The following is a 7259-nucleotide window of genomic DNA, read 5'->3' on the forward strand; positions in this document are numbered from 1 at the left end:
GGTTCATCTTCCCCTCTGTACACCTTGCCAGCGCTACCACTTGTCTTTGCACCCTTGAATATCCCTGGGCATCATCCAGTGGCAATATGCCAGAGTATTGGGATGGAGGCCTTCCACTTGGCATTACTGATGATTACTGAGATTTCATATCTCCCAAGGGCTTTGTAGAATAGACATGATCTGTTCAAGATGGGACTAATGTGAACAAGTGCAGATATGAGGCACAGTGACTTCCCGTGTGAACTACTCTAGATGGTCCTGCTCTGACAGGGGGGTTGGACTGGATGAGCCTTCGAGGTCCCTGCATTTTCATTCTGAATGTGTCTTTCTGATCAGATCACAGAATCATAGAATCTCAAGGGTTGGAAAGGACCCTGAAAGCTCATCCAGTGCAACCCCCCTGCCAGAGCAGCACCACCTAGAGCAGGGCACACAGGGACTCATCCAGCTGGGTGGGAATGTCTCCAGAGAAGGAGCCTCCACAGCCCATCTGGGCAGCCCCTGCCAGTGCTCCCTCACCTCAACAGGGAACAAGTTTGTCCTTGTGTTTCTTTGGAACCTCTTCTGTTCCATCTTGTCCCCATTGCCCCTTGTCCTATCATTGGCCATCACTCAGAACAGCCTGGCTGCAGCCTCCTCACACCCAAACCTTTATGGGTTTGTAAACATGGATGTGGTCACGCCTCAGTCTCCTCTTCTCCAAGCTCCAGAGCCCCAGCTCCCTCAGTGTTACATCACAAGGGAGATGCTCCACTCCATCATCTCTGTATCCCTACTCTGAACTCTCTCCAGTAGCTCCCTGTCCTGGAACTGAGGGGCCCAGAACTGGACATAATATTGCAGATGGAATCTGGAGGGCAGAGTACGATTTTCTCAGAACAAGATTGGAAGATGAAAATTACTTGAATTAGCCTCAAACTTCCCTTTTTACCTTTTTTTTTTTTTTGTCAATTAATTAAATAAAAAATCCTTAAGCACATGTCATTTTCACTTACATTTGCATCCTTCTTTTTACAAGGAGCAAGAAAGGATCATTGAGTTTTTTAAGGAAGAGCATAGAATCTAGACATTTTTAACTTGATAAGGCAAAAAAGATGTTTGGAAAAATAAACCAAATGTGACACACAGAGTGTGGTCTGAAGGATGTTACCTCATATTAAGGACCAAATTTTCATGAAATCATAGAATCATAGAATGGTAGGGGTTGGAAGGGACCTTTAGATATCATCTAGTCCAACTCCCCTGCAGAAGCAGGTCCCACCTAGATCAGGTCGCACAGGAACATGTCCAGGTGGGTCTTGAAGAGCTCCAAGGAAGGAGACTCCACAACCCCTCTGGGCATATGAATATGAAGTATGAAGTAGAAGTTGTCCTCAGTTCCTCTGTGATGCAACTGAGGGAGTCAGTAGCTTGTTTCCTGTCAGATAGTCTTCACTCAGAAGAGTTGGACAATATCTAGGTTCCCTCTTTGTGTCTCTCTTCTATCTGAGCACGATGCTCTTTAACCACATGACCAATATTGCTCTTTAAGGAGCTTTTATTTTCTGCTGACCTTTTTTAGCCCAGAATGGCAAAATACTACAGACACTATAATGTGAGATAAAGGCTAAGAAAAATTAAGGTGTAAGCAGGAAGAGAGTGTGGCTTCTATCTTTACCTTGTTATTCATGCCACTGTCTTTCTCAACACTTCTCTCCCACTTGTCTGGTAAATTAAAAACAGAAGGAGATAAAAGAAAAGGTTTCATTTCCAAAAGTTCCCTTTTATTGTAAAAGCTTTTCAAGCCCCTTCTCTTCTGCTGTGGATGGGACTCCTACAGTCTTTCTTCCAAGCATGAAAGGACTTCAAACGTTGAAGAGCTGTGCTAAACATTTGCCATATGATACAGAAAATCAATAATACCAATCTGGAGATTCTCCAAAGCAGAACAATCTTGCTGATGGTCAGGTCAACATGCAGTCCTACCATCCTGGGGATTGCCTCTGTTTTGCTTCTGGGCACATTGAGGTGCAGAAGCACTCTGTGAATTTCACACACACAGAATCACAGAACCCTTGAGGCTGGAAGAGTCCTTTAAGCTCATGAAGTCCAACCACTCCCCCAACACAGCCATGGCCACCAGTGACCCATGGTCCTCAGCCCCACAACTACAGGGCTTTGGGATCCCTTCAGGGATGAGGACTCCACTGCAGCCCTGGGCAGCCTGTGTCAGGCTGAATTGCCCTTTTGGGGAAGAAATTGTTCCCAAACTGCAACCTACACTTCCTGTGGCACAACTTCAGGCTATTTCCTCTTGTCCTGTTGCTTGGGAACATAGATAGAATCCCCCACTACACAGCCACAGCTTCCTGTCAGGGAGTTGCAGAGAGTGCTCATGTCTCCCCTCAGCCTACTTTTTTCCCATCTGAACACCCCCAGAGCCCTCAGCTTCCTCCCATCAGACATGTGCTCCAGCCCCTTCCCCAGCTCCAGTGCCCAGATCTGGATGGAGTCTGTGCCTTGGGGCTCAGATACATATAATCCACTGGTGCATGGTAACACTCCTAAGCCATTTTTTTGCACAGTGGAGGAATATAGGGACATGGATGAGCTGTGTCCTGGGCCATGAACAAATCCCACAGCAATGCATGGAAGTTTTCAGCCTGTGCTGGCAATGGACAATTCAGTGAGGAGCTTTTCATCAGCTCCAGCTTTGGCCTCAAGACCTCTACTATAAAAAAGTGGCCAACCCAAAATCACCAAGAGAGGATGTGTTATTTAGGATCGATGACATGCTGGACAAGAGATGAACTTGCCCTGGGAATTTTATCTCTCATTTCTACCTCTAGAGACTACTAGAGAGGGAGACAAAAAGCATATCAAAACCACATATTGTCTTTATTTTCTCACCATGATAACACAAATCACCAGTAAACCCAACATCTCTTCTGGGAGAAAACTCTATTGCATTTGTAAGAGGCTGTTGACAGATAACTGGAAGCATTGAAAGCTTTTTGTTCGAGCTGCCCCTCTCTATTTATAGCCATTGACAATGCCAGGGAGTTGGAGGCAGATTAAATGGGAGGCACAGAAGTGACAACTGGAGTTTTAAAGCATATGAAAGTGTATTTAAGATGGCAATAGGCTGTTCCCCAAGCTCTGCTTTAACTGCTCCTGAAAGCTTCTCTGAAGTGAAGCAAAGTGACCTTTGTGTGCCAATTCCTGGGTTGATTTTCTTTATTGCATCCTCCACGGTCAGCTAAGATGGGCAATGTTACAACACTATGAAATCAGCAGAAACCCCCTTTCTCAGATATCTGTCAGCAGTAAGCTAAAAATAAAATCAAGTAGGCAACTCTCCTACCATACCATACATCCAAAAAGTAGTTAGCAACAGAATACCCAAATCATTCTTTACCCTGTGTTGCAAAGGAACTCATAGCAGAAGTGTGCAATGGCCCCTCACAATCTTTATGGTCCATGAAGCATTCATTGTGACTACAGGCAAGCAGTTGACTCCCCCAGGGTCTGTGCATATGTACAGAAGCAAGCTAATTTTCAAGTTAGTTTGCCCAAATCCTGCTGCCATTTCCAGGGCTGCAGCTCCTTTTGATGAGTCCTTGCTCACGGGCAGAACCTGGTGGGACACAGAGATCATTGAACAGTGGGGCCATTGATGGCACAAAGGTTTTTTGGATGTGACTACGAGACTGACAGTCACAAAGTGCCAGAAGGGCTTTTCCAACATGGCAAATGACCATTTTTACATCAATATATTATGGAGAGTTTATTTATAAAGCATTCTAGGGGATTAAATGGTGTTTCTTGCTTTCTCAGACACTGGAGCAGAGTAGAAAGTGCATTGCAGAAGAGACTCAGCTCTATATTCCAGCACTGACAATGGCATAAAATACATGACTGGTGCCAATTCACTTCCCCAGCTGTTAAATGAGGTAAAGAATCTTGCTTTACTTACTTAAAAAGATCTTTTGAGATTCATTGCTTTAACAAAAAGAATAAGAAAAAGCAGTTTTGTTAAGGCAAGCTGCTTTAAAGCATTCTGCAGATGAATGTTCCTTCAGAAGAAGCAAAAGAGACAGTGACAGCTTTAAACAAGACATAACTGCCATCTCTAGCTCTTCCCCTGCTTTTCTTACTCAGATCTCCCTTAAATTCCTGTTTTTACCTAAGAAAATTCCCGAAGTATGACTTTTCTCACAAGCAGACATATTTATTTGAAACAAGGGGAAAGAATTACTCCTTTTGGAAATATGGTCTTTTGGAAAACACAAGACTTTTGTTGACAATCAAACAAAAAATATGTGAAAAGTGATCTCTCTCTACTTTTCCGCTGAAGGAGAAGTGTGCTGGAGGCAGAAGGTGAAGCATAGCCTAGCAAGAGCCTTAGTGGAACTCCCTTCTGTGTGTTCAAGTGACAGTAAAGTCAGGCTGGAATGAATTTTGTGCAATTCTGCCTTTGTAGAATGTGATGAATGGGGAAGGGGATGGTGGAGAAGAGGAAGAGGAAGGTCAGGATGTTCTCATAGGAACTCCAGGCAGGAAGGGACTTCTGGGTCTATGAAGTCTTGCCCCAAGTCTCATATGTCACTACACACTCTAGACTCCATAGTCAACCCAGTAAGCCCCGCAGAATCCTCCTATTGGGATGTTGTAATCACAGAATCTCAAGGGTTGGAAGAGATCTGGAAAGACCATCTGGTCCAACCTGCCTGCCAGAGCAGGAACACCTAGAGTAGGTCACACAGGGACTCATCCAGCTGGGTTGGAATGTTTGCAGAGAAGGAGACTCCACAGCCCATCTGGGCATCCCCTTCCAATGCTCCCTCAACAGGGAAGTTTTTCCTTGTGTTTCTTTGGAACCTCTTCTGTTCCATCTTGTCCCCATTGCCCCTTGTCCTTTCATTGGCCATCACTCAGAACAGCCTGGCTCCATCCTCCTGACACTCACCCTTTACACATTATAATGTAGACATCAGAAGTAATGTGCTGTGATACAGCCACTTTCCTGCAAAACAGTAGACATGTAAGAGCTGAACCAATTAAGCTCCTTGATCTGTTCTGTTTTTTTTTTCCTTTGTTTTCTCTATTAGAAATCCTGGCTTTGTATTAATATGAGTAATAAAGAGGTTCTCACCCACCAGGAAATACTGAAGTTGAACTTTCATGCAAATGCTGAAACCTGGAAGTGTACATCCCACAATATGTACTTGCATATGTACATCCCACAATATGTACTTGTCCCAGTGTGGACTTGCATGACCTCATTACCTGCTCTCTCTGGAATGATGCAGTGAAGATCTCAAATTGGTTTCTTGCAGGTTTTACCCCTTTTTTCTGCTCTTTCAGAGTTTACCCAAATGGATAGTAGAAGACTCTTATGACCATGCTTAAGTAAACTTGAGTGTAACAACTTTCTGAGCCTATGCTTAGTTCAAGGACTCTTTGAGGTCATTTTGTTGCCTGGCTGTTACCCTGTTTTGTTGTGAAAGGTTAAGCTGCTGAAGGGACTGTCATGATTGCTAGGTTGGATGGCTGATGGAAGGGATAAAGAGCTTTGGATACACGCCAAAGCTCTCACAGGACTGGCTGATCAAAACTGTTTCAGGGGTAATCATTATCAGCATATCTGAATCATTAGTCACATTTTCCAGAGGAGAACTACAGCTCAGTGTTTTGTGGCATATAGCTGATTTTCTGGGTTTTTAATGTAACCAGTCATTGACCCTTCAGGGTTCTGCTCAGAGCTCTTCTGCAGCACAGGCAACTGGATCAAATCTTACCACTCTGAACTCCTCTGGAAGTGGCACATGGGTGAAGCTCTCTGAAAAGGATCCCAGGGAGAATACCATTTCCTAGTGCTCAGCTGCTCCATGATGTTGAATGTGTAAACAGCTTAAAATAGCAAAGGGTGCCATGCTGTCTTTTAAAGAGTATTTTTACTGCACAAAACCATTTTGTTTGACAGGGCTGAATGCTGAGATGTTTCATGATTCCTCCAAATGACCAGAGCATGAATGAGTTGCTCTCCTATGTAATTCTTGGACTTCAATACTTGACCTAACGTAGCCTTAATTCATCCTCATGGTCTGCAGTGCCTCAAGATTATTGATCTGTATCCCAGAGAACCAAAGTCTTTACACAGTTCAGAGTCTGGCAGTGTGTCCCTGCCTCTGCTAGATCAAGTTGAGTTTTACCTATGTGCCTGAAGTGCCTAGGACTTGTAAAGCACTTGCAAAGTCTCAGGGACACAAGGGTTTGGTCATTATCATGTATTTGTTTATTGCCTTATGTTGACTACTGAAGCACAGACTTTGAGGTTCAGAAACTGGTGCAGTTAGAAAGGTGTGAATATAAATATCATTAAAACTGGGTTTGTGAACTAAACTTTCCTTCCATTCATCCACCAAAGAAATTTCCTTCCTGTTCAAAGTCAGAAGGCTCCAGTATTAGCTCTTGAGATCCTCAGGGACTAGAACGTGATATATTCAAAGCTCATCTTCACAACTGCTAATTAAAATGGTTGTTAGGCTTGTTAGCAAGAAGACAACTTGCAACAGAGGAAAGCAAGTCTTACTCATGGTACTCTCTTCCATGTGTTCCACCATATGGAGAATATGAGACTTCTTCTGCATGTCTTCCTGGCTGGAAGCCCAGCAAGAACGCTGACTACCTGAAATGGTTAGGAGGACTTTCATTGTCAAATTAGCTTTCTCTTCACTGTAAGAGCTCATGAGAGATACATGAGAGATACTGCAGCTCCTACCTGTGTTTTAGTCACATGTATGTAGACAAAACTTCTCCAAACAGATTGCTTGAAGATTTGGCTGAAATAGATGGCGTTATAAGTTTCTAGACATGTGGCTTGTATCAAAAGCCCTTTAGGCCTTTTTAACCCTCACAGTCTTTCAAAGTCCTTGAGCAAAAGCCTGTTATAGTCCTATTACCCTCATGCTGGCTGGCAGTTTGTTGCAGCTCTGCATTGCTCATGTGCCCTTTTCCTTAAAGTTTTTCCATCTCAATCTGACTACTAGATGATGCTTTTTCAAAGGCACCTCAGCCTTGAAATTAAGTCCTCTAAGTGGTCTGTGACTTAACACCTTTCACAACTATCTTCAGCTCTACCTCCTATGTCATTGCTATACACAAGGTGGGTTTTTTCCCTGCAAATTGCTCCCATGTATTTGGCTATTTAATAGTTAATGATTGGACAGGGAAAGACAGGAATATTTATGATTTATAAATTATAACTGTTCTACAAC

Source organism: Colius striatus, chromosome 3 (assembly GCF_028858725.1).
Source record: "Colius striatus isolate bColStr4 chromosome 3, bColStr4.1.hap1, whole genome shotgun sequence".
Lineage (NCBI taxonomy): Eukaryota > Metazoa > Chordata > Aves > Coliiformes > Coliidae > Colius > Colius striatus.